Source organism: Anguilla anguilla, chromosome 4 (genome assembly GCF_013347855.1).
Source record: "Anguilla anguilla isolate fAngAng1 chromosome 4, fAngAng1.pri, whole genome shotgun sequence".
Lineage (NCBI taxonomy): Eukaryota > Metazoa > Chordata > Actinopteri > Anguilliformes > Anguillidae > Anguilla > Anguilla anguilla.
This window is the reverse complement of record NC_049204.1, coordinates 49,230,101-49,244,133: the sequence shown is the minus strand read 5'-3', so window position 1 is coordinate 49,244,133 and position 14,033 is coordinate 49,230,101. Positions and strand designations below refer to the sequence as shown.

The window sequence follows — 14,033 nt, the reverse complement described above, 5'->3', positions numbered from 1 at the left end:
CCGCGGGAAAACTTCGCCACAGACGAGGCGGTCAGCAGAACGCAGAAACTGCAGAAAACGCGAGCGGACACTCGCTACACTCCGCAAAACCTAATCCTATAATCTCCAGCACGTTCATAAACAGTATGGAATCAGACAGCAAAACAAATCCGGAGCTACAATTGCGAGACAAATAACTTTTGGGCTCTGAAACGCTGCCTGCGGGCTCGTGCCTTCACAAGCGGCCTAACGTGTGGCCCGGAGTTGAGACCCTCTTAATGCCTGGGTCTGTGCACTGAAGCCAGGTCAAGGTCTGGCCAAAGGGGCGACACTTGTGTCAGGGGGCGACGGCGGCAGATATTCACGCTCCTCTCTGACCCGTGGCCTGTCTGACACATCGGCCGGCCGACAATGAGAGCATCGCACACCAGATGTCAGCCAGCCGGGCTGCTGCTGCTGCTGCGCCGAAGGAGAGGAACAGATGGCCCTCCAGAAGCGCTCAAACTCCCGGCACGGCGAACCAGCCCTATCCCCACACGCCCCTTCCCTCTGAGGTTCTCAGCTGCCTCCTGGTCGGGGCCCGCAAAACTAAAAGCGCACCGCAAAACAAGGAATCCTCGCCGAAGCACAGCGAGTTACACACGTGGCTGTCGGTACACGCTGTCGGTTTTTAACGAGCCGTTCACAGTACGGGCCTGAGCCCATTGCGCTTCCACAAAATCAGCTTTTCAACCAAGTTCGGAGTGCCCGATCACACCCATTAGGGCTCACTTCTGCATTCTCTGCTATCGATCGGGGAGAAGGCAGACAAACGTGCACTTATCAGACCGCTGTTCACACGTCGGGCTCACACAGACAGGATTTGGTTGCAGAACAATAGGCAGACTCACAGGGGCCCGATTGACCAGTGGGGGATAAAGACAGAGTACCGCTAAAAAATCTGGCCAAGGAGAAGTTTTACAGCCCCTCCAATGGGTCATTACCAGAACATGTTCAAATCGCTCCAGCAATGAGGGTGGATCCCCACGTTAAATTATTCTTGGGGTCCCAAGTGAAACACCAGTGAATTTGGGAAGGCCTGGAAATGAAAGCTAGCTGTGTCCTCATTGCTCAGTTTTAGCTCCCGCCCTTTAAATCCTGCAGGACACAGACTAAATGTGTGCTGCCCGTGGAGTCATCCTACTGCCCTTCAGACTACCAGTGTCAGCTCTGAAAATCAGCTCTGTGGATTCAGCTACTGCAGATCCCACCCAAAGCTCACACAAATCCAGACTGCCTCATTTTTACTTATCGGCAGGAGGACTGAAATATTCATATATGTATAAAAAACAAAATATTTGCATATACAATAAGTGCAACCGTCTACAAACCTCAAAGCCAGGAAACATAAAAATCATGCAAGATTTGGAATTACACCATGCTTATATCAGGTGTACAAGTTAATTCATTTCAAATAAAACCAACGCAAAATGATAATGACAATTATGCCCAAAAAGAATCACAATCATTCTAATACTTCCCACCCATAGGCACCTTTTCCAAATAGAGCCTTTATGAGGAGGGCAACATCCTGAAAGTAGTGTGGGTATCTAGACACCCCTGCAACAGACACCACAGCGTATCCACCTAGTAATGAATTATAGATGCCCATATATCACTGATATAATATATTACAGAGCCATGACCTATGCTATCACTTATTGTGAAAAGAAATGAGTTGTGAAATCACGTTGTGAAGTCATTTTTCGGAAGATATGCTATCTCCTACATCTGCAATAAACCAAACATGAACACAGCCAAGAAGGCAGCCTTGAAATGTGTGCTGGCTGAGGTTGACACCAAAAGCACAGATTTACACCCAAATATCGCTGAAAACTGCTATGTATTGAAATATAAATCAGATTTATTTCTCAACAGTAAATCAGCTTGGAGACTCTCCAAAATCAGCATTCATGTAACAAGCTGCGGAGATACCAATTTTTCCACTGTTCCTTTTTCAAACGAATGCATATTACGCAGCACTTCAGGCTTGGCTGCTGAGTGCTACTAAAGTATTTCATCACAGTGACTTAAAAAAGAGCGCGACAACTGGCCTGCCACCCAGACAAAACCTCCCCACGTCAGTCACACCTCACTCATTCCGCTTCTGTGTTTACTGTAGATCGACCCTTGCTATGACCTCTGTTCTGTTCAAATCTAGGTTGAACTACTTGAGTGTGTCCTTGTTTAACTGGGGGGGGGGGGGGGGGGGCGGAACGGTCTGGCAAATCGTCAACAGAGTCTGTGAAATTACAGCAGCTTTGTAAACCAGGGCCGGCAAACAGAGCGGCCCGACAGAGGATGACATACGCGCAGAAAGCACTCGCTTTACAGCGGGGAAAAGAGCCAAAGTCAACAGCGCACGTTCTCGCTCACAAGAGAACCTGAACAAAGCAGGTTAAGCTCAGTTAAAAATGATAGTCGGGTTTCACCCCAAAGCACGGAAACATTTCTTTGCAGTTACAAAACCTCACTCACAGACTTTGCAAGGGCCCTATGCTGAGCACACATTTCCAGCGCTGTTATAAAACAAACCCTGGATGGCTGCGCACGTTGTTTGAGCCCCTCTTTCAACCGCATATACGCCTCGTGAACCTGAGCCGGGCCTGTTCGAACGGCAGTGTCTCACAAACAGTACTCCGCAGACCGGCAGGCCATAGCCCCGCCCGCCGGCGTCCGTTCCTTGTAAGACTGCTCACTGCCTTAATCGCTCGCTGACATCACATGAACTCACGAGTCGGTTTTCCACGCAAAGCGTGTGCGCTGCACAAGGGCACCGGCATGCTCGAGCGTATCCGTGTCGGAGCTCGCAAGGGGGAACTCTGTAGTTCCGCTGGGCGCAGAAGGGAAACGGAACGTACGCATGTACGCACGTAATGGGCCTGAAGAATAAACGGAGATAAGAGTTGGCAAATAATCCTGTCATTGTACTGTAGTTTCCCATTCAGCTTTCTCTACAGATTAAAGGTGCTGTATCATTGTAGCCTCACCATAATGATCATAAGAAGTTAAACACCTGACCTTGTTTATCAGGGCTTGACCTAGGTATCACAAAAAAAAGGCTGAATATGAACGACGTGTCATAATTATGATATTTCTGCATTCATAAAGAGGAAATGCACAATAGAGATGCTGCATTACCACACAGCAATAAAACACAGTGTCAAAAATGCCCTTTTGTGAAATTGCAGGAATTGAGAAAATACAATAGCGTATGTCATTCAACAACATGGCTGAATGCATGGAATTCCATCAATAAAATAACTAAATCCAAGTTGTGTCATCCCTTACAGAAATGGAATATATTGGAATATGTTGTAAATATGTGTACTCTTTGGAATATTTCACGATGAATATATTTCACAGTGGAGTAATACACTGCAATATCTGAAAGAGACATCAATTTGTGTATTTTCCCACTTATTGTGAAATATTTATTGCATCCTATTTCAATACACTGCCAGTATATTCCACTTCCATAAAGGAGTGTTAGCATGGTACATCAAAGAGCACTTCCACCTTATTACGTGATTACACTGGACTACAGTATTGTCAGCGCTAGGAAACTGTGCAGGGGATGTCAGGTGGGCTAACAGGCATCTCATAACACACATCACTTGAGGAGCAGCTCTGTTTGATATGATAGTATTAGGCAGTATGAACAATGAGATCTGCATCAACCTCAGGGCTGTTCCGGCCGTGAAACCAAACGCACAGGAAAAGAAGCCCGATTTTCTGCAGGTGACTAATTATGATCCTGGAACAACAGTCGAATACATGGAACAGCTGCTTGCCTAACTTTCATATAAATTAATGCCAGAAGTTATATATGATACTGTATCACACAAGTTTAGCATAGGTCTGACTTACCCATTCTAATACTTGAAATCTGTCACGAGAGAAAGACATTTTAGAAGTGTTTGCATCATGGTACCAACCAGAAGAATAAACACAGCAGCTAAGTAGCATATAAAGACTTGGCTCACATTGACTGAGTTCACCCCAGCCTCAACCCACATATGGCTTCCTCTGCGGTCACCATGGTACATTTCCATCACAAGACCAGTACTCTGCCTGCGGTGTAGGGTACGGGCTGAGCTCTCCTGCAGTGTGCGGGCACCGCAACCAGCTATTTAAAATTCACTTTGTTCCTTTGCCAAGAGGTTGCCATGAGCTTGCTTGATGCATGGGTGTCAGAGCATGAACACTTTAAAAAAACTCCCCTTTTTTTAGGGGATCTACTGTAACGCTGCAGGCTCCTCTCAGCACAGTGGATTTGGGTCACCAGTTAATCCTTCAGAAAGACTGATCTCATACAGCCCAGAGGTTAATTAATCACGATTTATCCACTTTGATTGCATTCTCTGGAATAACGAGGGCAGAACACACAATGGCACCTTTTCTGACAGAACCTCTATGCTGTGATGTCTCTCTTCTAAAAAAGAAGATTAAGGGCAAGTCTTATCTGATGTTGAGAAGAGAAAAAGGCTTGCAGAGATCAAAACATGATAACATGTGCTGTGATCTAGACTGCTGGCACGATTGCCATATAAAGTAAACTTGTGTAAGCTGTACATTTAGTTTTGCGGAATGCTTACAACATGTTCCCCTTCTGGACCTGAGCCTACCCTGCTTTGTATCTTGCATGTATCTTATGTCTCAGCATCAGGAAAGAATGCCACATCATTTGTGGCCATGCCACTCTTTCTACGATTGCAGTATAATTACATAATTAGAGGTCCAAATTTTACACAAAAAAAAAAAACTACACTTCCCTGGTACCTAAAATATTTCAATATTTCTAATTTTCCTGAGAGCTGAATAGAGCAATATTCTCTATATCATTCCGAAGACCCATCTAATTGCTTTTGGCAACAGTTTATGAGTCTTCTCAGGGGATCAAGACATCTCCATTACTATAATCATACATTTCCAGCAGAAGTATCACATTAGGTAAAGTATTGAGTCTGGCACAATAAGGAACAGTTCATATCCTGTGACATCTGCATGGAATGAAAGGTAGGGAATTTCATGCTTAACAAGAAGGTTGCTGACTTGAATCTTGGATGGGGCACTGCAGTTGCACCCTTGATTAAGATAGCTAATCAAAATCAGGCCAGGTTCACATCCAGTTATTGAAATGGGTCATCTGTAAATCCAAGTCCTTCAGGAGTAGGATAACTTCTAGTGAACCAAATAATCCAATAACCTGCGCGTGATTCCTGCAGCAAGTTCTCTAATGTTGCCATCTGCGACCACTCAACATCATCGTTCTTTTAATCAATCCTTCTTTTGATTCATTTACTGTCACAGCCTCGGAGATTGTAATCCTCCTTCACTGTCTAATGTTGAAATAATCTTATGATTGAATTAGTGGCAGCCATCTGCAAATCTGAAGTCAACACTCAAAAGCACAAAGGACCAGTCACACGGAGCACAGTGTGTCTTAAGCAGCCCGTACAAAGAGCTCTTTCTGTCTGCGTGCTACTTTCAGATATTCCACACATTACATAACCAGGCAGGTGTGGCTTTCGTGTAAAAACATTTCAGGCCAATTCAACAGATTTACTCTCATGTTATTATCTGTCAAAACACACTGTATAATGAAAATATGACTTTGCTTCAAATTGCAATATGGAACACACAAAGAATTTCTCATTGTTCCCATGAAAAGCAATGGAATACTCAAAATTAGCTAATGAGAGTAATAAGCATATTACTTAGATAGCGTTATCATTGGTAATGCCACATTTAGTTGGGCAATACTACAGTAATTTGGACACTGCAAATAAACAAAATTATCTGAAAGAGAAAAAATTCAGATCAAAAATGTCAAAAATAAATATTGTACAAAGCACATTGGGTACGTACAACCGGCCCATGCATTTGCAGTGCATCGGCCCGGAACTGTCTTTTGTTTACACATGCCTACGAACGGCATGTTTTGAGCCAAAACCAACGTGTGTTCTTATGTCCCTGTGGAGGTAATAAACCCCAGTTTTCAAGGGGGCAATCCAGGACAGTTTCCTGCAATAGCGCCCCTCACAGCAATGCTTGACACTACAGCTCGCACTTGCTTTACATTACGAATATCAAGGTGGCAGCAATCTTTTGGGGAATTATTTTGGGGAATAGAATAGGCCTAATGGTTTGTGAATTGAGTGGCTATGTTCTGGCCCACCAACTAGAAACTTGAAAAATATTTGGCCCATGGCCAAAACTTTATTGCCAATCCCTGATCTAGAGAATCAGTTTTTTTCCCCCTAATTGAAAACGACCTTCAGAAAATGCATGCCTACTTACCAAAACCTAAAAATGCTAAACTCACAACAACTCCACTAAAAATGGCAAAAATACAGACAAGGCTGCCTACTGTACAGTATGTTCTGCACATCATAAAAGGAATAGCTTCTAGGAAAGCTATCAGCGCTTTCAGCTGTTGCCAGAAATGACTTTCAGTTCGATTTTCTATTTCAAAACAGAGAGATGACATTATTGGCATGTAGAGAAAAAGCTCTTGTCAACCCCTACATTTCAATGTTATTTTTACTGTGCCAGATACTTCATCCGCAGTGCAATGGAGACTCCAGTGTAAAATAAGAACCAAAGTGGAGGGGGGGGGGGGGGGGTTGGGGGGGGAATGATGAGTCATGCTGGGGTTTAGAGAGCAAGAATCACTCCATACGATAACCCATTATCTCCACCAACAAAATGCGCATGCATGACTATTAGGGGAACATACACGCAACTTTGCACCAACCCTCAAACTTCAGCCCAAGTGTATTTTGTGGAGTTCAAGTGGCTGTCATTGTTCTAAGAATGGACTGTAAGAGCCAAAATGGATGACAGACGAATTGGTTTGATGGTTGTTTTCAGGGTTATTATTTTATAACAGCTATAGCGCACTTCTATTGATCTACTTACTATGCAGCCTGTTTTGTAACATCTTTACAAACACTGGAAAATAAACAAACAAATAAAGAGCTAAGGGTGTGGACACTGCAGTAGCCCATCTGAGAATAAGGATTTACAGGTTAGGCCCACAAACAATGTGAAGAACCAGACCAAATCCCTCCAGGAAGACCACGTTAAAAAGATGGGGGTGGGACGCATACACAAAACCCCTGTCAAATTGTGCTCGTTTATCCAGGGAAATGCACCCATTTTTCCAGCTTCCATTCAGGAGACCAGTTTATGTGCATTTACAATCAATAAAACAAACAAAAAAGAAACAACACAGCATAGGGACTATGAAATATGTTTTTAAAATACCCATCATTTAAATTTCGGCTGTTTCAAATTCACCAATCAGCTTATGCTGTACACATACTCGGACTCATTCCACCCCATACAGCAAATCCATGTGGCTTAACCCAGATATTAAAACTACCAACAAAGCCCCTCCAGATAATATCTAACAAAGACAACAGAACACAAACATCCCCCACCCCTCCAGCCACCCGTTCCATACCTCCCAAATGGGTGTGAGGTTCACCTTGAGGCACATCTGTTCTGTGCACTATTGGCTGGCACATGTGGTGACAGATCCATCTCAAGCACCCATGAAGGAAGGTTCCTGATCTTACGTTTGCCTGCATTGATGAGAGATTGTATATTTGGCACACATAGACCGTACCCTCACCAAATAAACCAGATTGTTTAGCCTTCTGTAATGTCCAGAGCTCATGCCTTGGAGTCCTCAGTGTAAGGCAGAGAAAATTTCCACTGCACTGTAGTTTCTGCCAGAGCTTTCTCTCATCATGACTGCTTTATGCAGAGCAAATCTCCAAGAGAATCAACAAGCTAAGCTTGGACTCATGATGATCATGATGATGATGACAATGATTATTGTAGTTTATTATATTATTAAATTTACTCTTTAATTACATTATATTAACTATTTTTGTTGTGCAGCCTCTGTGGGATCAGCTGTAGTCATGGAGAAAAGCCATGCTTAGAACAAAAAAGAGGGAATATGACCCCCAAACAACTTCATACAGTCACATTAAGGGACTACATTTCACAAGCTGCTCTGCTGTGCATCCACAGAACAGGGGTTCAAAACTGAACTATGATCCTCTGCCAGCATCTCTCTAATAGCCCAACAAATAAACAGCATAGCCCCTCATGCAAGGGGCTAGAGTAAAGTTTTATTCAGTTAAATCTATGACCAGAACTGCTCACAAACAGCACTAACATGCAACTGCATCTCATTATGAGCATGGAGATGTTGTAAAATGGTGTGATCAGCAGCTTTGCCTTGGACATGCATATGGAGTCCCACGTTCAGCTCAAGTCTTGAAGGGGCCCACAGTATTTAGGTGAACTCCTATTCAATCCATGATGAAACAATGTGATGAAACATTGCCTCGTCCAGACCACAGAAGGGAACATGGTTATTTACTCCACCTCAACCCTCCCCCCACCAACCCCAACTCCCTTACCCCTGGGCTGTCAGAACAAACTGCAGCCCCCCGCCATAACCCCGACTGCAATAAGAAGCTTTAGCGTAATGAAATTATTAATAAAATGAATGGAGCCTATCCCCTGGGTTCACTGGGATTTTTAAACCATAAGCCGTAAATCTGACTCATGTGACGTCTGTCTAAAGGTCGGCCCAGCCGGATCGATGGGCGAGCCGCTGGCCTTACATAGCACGGCGCGCCGCACGTTGGTTTCTTTCCCCCAGCAACGGGAGTTTTCCGCGTCTAAGACCGCGCGTCGGAAAGGTGATGGCGCCGCTGGTTTGAGTTCATTTCTAGCTGGGCTTGGGGAAACGGCTGAGCGAATCGCAGAGAGCGAATTCACGCCCGCGGCTCTCTGTGACGCACCTTTTCCACCGCAGTTTTTTCCCGCCTTTGTTTACGAGCTGAGAGGTGAATGAACACAGGTCCTGTAAGAGGGAGCCCAGAAACCATTTCATGTTGTGACATATGTATTCTGCACCGTCCAACAAAAGCACGTCTGCCAAGGGACGCCAGGCTGGGCTCTACATTTTGCCTGTGGAAAACGTTACAAACCTTAATTACTACAGCTGGAAAAGATTTTCTTATTCGCTGGGATTCCATGCAATAGAGCAGCTCAGATCGCGACAGCCTCCACCTAAGATTCAATATGCACTCTGTAAAACAAATCAGTGGTTTCGCTGATCTTAACGCTGTGAGAGAATCAATGATCTCCTTTCTGTAATCAATGTTAGGATATGTTTTGCATTGTGAAAAACTGAAGGAAAATATACATGCCAAAAAGCCATATCACTGTTGTTTCCTGACTGAGTGGAAGTGCAGATGGTATGCTGGAGGCTAAGGACGATGATACCCTATCGGGCCAAACTGTCATAAATTCTGATTTTGTGCAATGGTTTTCAGCTATTATCAGCAGATGAATGGTTCACTTACAAGCAAATGATCTACGGACTGGCTTTAATTACCATCATGCTCTACCATGTTTCGCTTGCTCATATCATAAGAATGCAAAAAATGTGGATATTTTCCTCAATTCTGATGCCAGCAACTAGCTTAACCTTGCTTTATCAGATCACATGACTCCCTCATTGGAATTAGAAGCTAATATTGCAGGAAGCTATGAGGTAGACAGACTCCATTGTAGAGCTGACTGCAAGTGTCTGCAATGCAACATATCTCTGGGAACAAGCTCCAGTTTAGAGACAAATTAACTTTGAATGGAGGTTACCATTAGCCCATTTTCTGAAGGTGGAACTACACTATTCCAATTCCTAGTGCTTTTCTGAGTAATGCTGAGTTGAACAAGAACCGCATATGACACTGGATCAGTAACAAAACTGATGATAGCTAATTGGCATGAGGATGATAACCAGTGTTCTCAGACAATATAATTAAAATGCTCGGTCTATGCATATTACGAAAAAACAGAAACAAAGATTGCATTCACACTTACATCACTTTTTCTGGAAAGTAAATGCAATTCAAACAATATCCAAGGGGCAAGACTGACATCTATAATAATCACTGGCCATTGCAAACTGCCTAACTGACAGCTTTTTATGGAAACTATGACCACATACTGGTGAATAAAAACTTACATACTCTTACAAACCTTTATAGTGCTAGTGACCTTTAGGTTTAAAATGCTTCTAGCATTTTAATGTACTGTAAGTACGACTGTCTGCTATCTACACACAATCGTACTTACAGTACACCTAGCTGTAGTTCAAAAAGCAGACAAGGGAGCTACTGTCTACTGGCCTTCAAGGTACTGCTCTGACGTATTACTTTTTCTATTCACACACTTTTTCCACTACGCACATCAGAATCATTTCAGAAAAGCCACTGTTTTGGTTTGACATTTCAATTACCCTCAAGGTAATGACTTAACTGAAAATCCAATCCTGTCTGTACCTCTTCACTTCACTTGATCTTAAAGATCAAGTGCCACACAGTCAGAATGATCCAATAAATCAACAGTTACTTCCTTCAGACAGGACGTACTTCAAAATAGCATAACAAGAATTATCTCCAAGGAGTAGACTTACAAAGATAACAAAATACATAATAAAAGTATATGTCAAAACCATGCATCCATATTTCCATGACTCACAATAAGTGAATGGAAAAACATCTGGGAAACCTGCTGCATCTGACCAAAATATTTTGCCTCCAACCCTAGTACACAGGATATGCTTTCCCACTTTTGAAAGACTTTGTTTCCCAGCTTAGAAAATAAATTCTCAATAGTACTATGACTTATGTGCACCATGGTTCCAGTGGAAATGTGAAAACACCTTTAAAGTCCTGCATACAGAGAGACACCCGCAGAATGTACTCCATCAATTGACCACTAGACCTGACTACCACACTGAAGCAAATATTGAAAATACTTGTTAGCATAGTTTGCTTTGTTTGGCTTGTGTTTGAACAGTGAACAGACTGGAAGTACGACTACAGAGTAGACCCTAGTGCATAATAACAAAAGCCACAAGACACTATAGAAACCCACTTCATACTGGATGACCAATCTGTGTGTGTGTGTGTGTGTTCGTGTAATTCATTTACCTATTAATTATCAATCATACCAAAAAATAATCTCAGCACATTCACCACATATATTCACTCACAAGGGCGTATGCTCTTCCCACAAACAATGATCCTTTTAGTTTGTTACACTGTGTCAGGAATAACAATATGTTTCTCTATGCAATTAAAACAAGCCGTGTCTTCTGGTAACAAAAATAAATAAACAAATAAAACAACCCAACAGAGCTCGGCTTCCTTTCTGCCAAAGTAAACTTACTGGGCCAAAAAATTTGAAGCACATGTAAGTCTGTTAACCAAAAAAAAAAAAGTTTACCTTTCAATAAAATTTGTACGATATTCAAGTACTCCAGCTGAAGTCGTTTGTTTGGACAAGTCCTCTTTGCTCTGCCAGTAAAAAAAGTGTGTGCATATTATACCCGGGCATTTGCGGGTTTAAACGTAGTGAGGGCAGGTTGAAGTATACGTCAACACACCGCATGAGACACTTTAGGCTCCACCCACTTTTCAGGCATTCCAGCATATCAACACAGCCGTAGGGCTCACACCATGACAGAGCGAACAGATACTATAAGGGGGAACAACAGTATGATGGTCTAGCGCAGTATTCCCATCATTCAGACATGAAAGTAACAGCAAAGGCTTTACAAAATCCAGATGGTCAATGGCATTGGTCAGTTCTGCAAACAATTGATTTTCTAAATCATACAGTTGCAAACTATATATCCAATGTTTACAATCATTTCAGTTTCAGTGTTTACAATATTATGTGAATGAAAATATGATAACCAATTAGGTTTCTTGCAGCGGATGAACTATATTGGCCTGCCTGCAATAATCACCCAACATAATAATGAATAAGACACAACAATGTCCACTTCAAAGTTGCATTCACAATATGCTGTCTTCACCCACTGAGCCATTCATAATAGGGTTGCAATGTGCTGTTGAGTTTTACACTTGTCCCTGAAAGATGTTCTGAAGCATTAATTTTACAAAAGCAATAGCGACACCAGAGGGAGGCACTGGGAGGATTTAACGTAGTTCATTATGCACTACCCTGTTACCACTGTCTAGTACAATTAAGCTGAGGGTATTCTTTCACAAAAAGTAACCTGCAAAAAAGTAAAATAAAGTGCTTAGCAAAATGTTTCGTGTCAAACATGACATTGGTTTAGAACGCCGACTTTGGTCTCAAATAAACAGTACATTTGACTTAGTGAGAAAGTTTCATAACGTCATGCATGGAGTCTCAAGCCACTTCATTTATTTCCAGGACGGCTAGATTGCACACTCCTGGGAAGATTAACGCTGAGTAGGCAGAAATGTCATTTTCCATTCTCCACATCAATTACATCACGACCTTACAGATCAGAGTGAGGCTAATAATAATGGAAAGTAACCCCGATGACACAATTTGCGTCATTATACAACCCCCGTCTCCAGCCAGCGTTTATACCGGAGTTTGGCAGAATGTCTGGATGCATTTGAAAGTAATTATTAAGTTTCTAAACTCTCTCTCTTCGAGCCCTGAAAATGTAGCTATAATGTGATGTACTGTAGGCTAATCTGGCGTGGCTTGTCATTTAATGTTCTGTGTTGGGTAATCACTGCGCAGAAACTTTCGATACGTTTCAACTTCATCCGCAATTTGCAGCCAAATAGACTACACTGTGTGATCAATTAAAACACGAAACGTTGCGGTTTTAATAGCAATCAAGTTAAAAAAGGCTGTGAAAGGTCGAGATTACGATCATCCGAAGGAAATGAATCACGGTTATGGGTAATACAATGAAATGATACATTGCTGCACAGCATCTAACCAGACGCGACCAATGTCAGCACTTCTGGACGTGGACACAACGATGGTGATATGTAACGTGGTTTCGTCCATACCACATTTAATGACACTCTTAATTCCGTTTACAGACACTGTGATGACAAAGAACTGAAACTTTTATAGCTTTTGTGGCAACGAGCCTTGGCAGAGGATGCACTGCACATATTGCTGACTGGCAGTGTCATGATCGCATCACAATTAGCTTGCTGCATTATTTATCGTGTACTTATGTACACACTTGACAATAAATGTGTCCCTCTTTTACTTGCCTGAAACAACTGCAATGAATACGAGTACCTAGCACTGATTTGTCATTGCAGTGGTGCTGGGTTACTTCAAGCTTTAACGGGACACTTCCCTGCAGAATTGGTAACACAACTGAAACATTTTTGTCAATCCTACACTTATAGAGAATTTACACTACAGCATTTATACTACATAAGAATGGTTTTGTAGCACCGATTTAGCAAGCAATAGCACTACGGCAGAGGACAGATGAACAAAAGAATGTTATGACGAGTATATAAGTCGTAATGTGATTTCAGAAACAAACAAAAAAATATATTGTTTTTTAATCTGACCGAATGATTCAATTAGACTTACCTTAGCTAATTGGTTGGTGACCGCAATTAACAGTGATGCTCAGCTGTTGTATTCTTTCGCAATGTTGCTTAGTCTGCGGTCTGCCCACTCAAGCCTTCCAGCATTGGTACAGTCTGTAGGCTACTGCTAGAACCCTTAAGATGGGGGGATAACACGAAAAAACAATACAGTGCTGACCGTGTATTATTTATATAGTCGAGTGAAATCATTATGCATTTATATTTCATTAACAACATGGTCTACTTTCATATTTGAAATGTTTCGTTGCTCGCAATACGAACAAATACTTCGGCTGTAGGAACAGTCTTCCCCCACAGCTATAGATGATACGTCCCATTTTCTCTTAAAGAGACCGAGTTCTTTTTACATGAAAGTCGGTCAGCGGCAATCATGGCAGGAAAAACAGAGGTCAATGCAGAGAAGGTAACATCTACATCCTACACTCCTAGGCAAAAAAATGGGCCAAGCCCAAAATTGCTAAATATTAAGCTTTTAATGGTCTTAACAACAAATCATTGGTCAGAAAAGTAGCACGAATGAAACAAATGCACTCCTGAGAC

The 14,033-nt window shown here is 42.3% G+C and overlaps 1 protein-coding gene across 2 annotated transcripts in view; it reads right to left on the bottom strand.

The window, feature by feature from the left end:
- Positions 1-13,587, bottom strand: part of LOC118224645 (protein FAM110B-like) — a 39,967-nt gene extending 26,380 nt beyond the window's left edge. Inside the window, exon 1 of one of the 2 annotated variants that reach the window (XM_035412234.1) lies at positions 13,474-13,587. The gene's annotated coding sequence lies outside the window, so the exon portion shown is untranslated. The remainder of the gene's footprint in view (positions 1-13,473) is intronic. The other variant, XM_035412235.1, reaches the window with a different exon arrangement.
- Between the last annotated feature and the right edge of the window lie 446 nt (positions 13,588-14,033).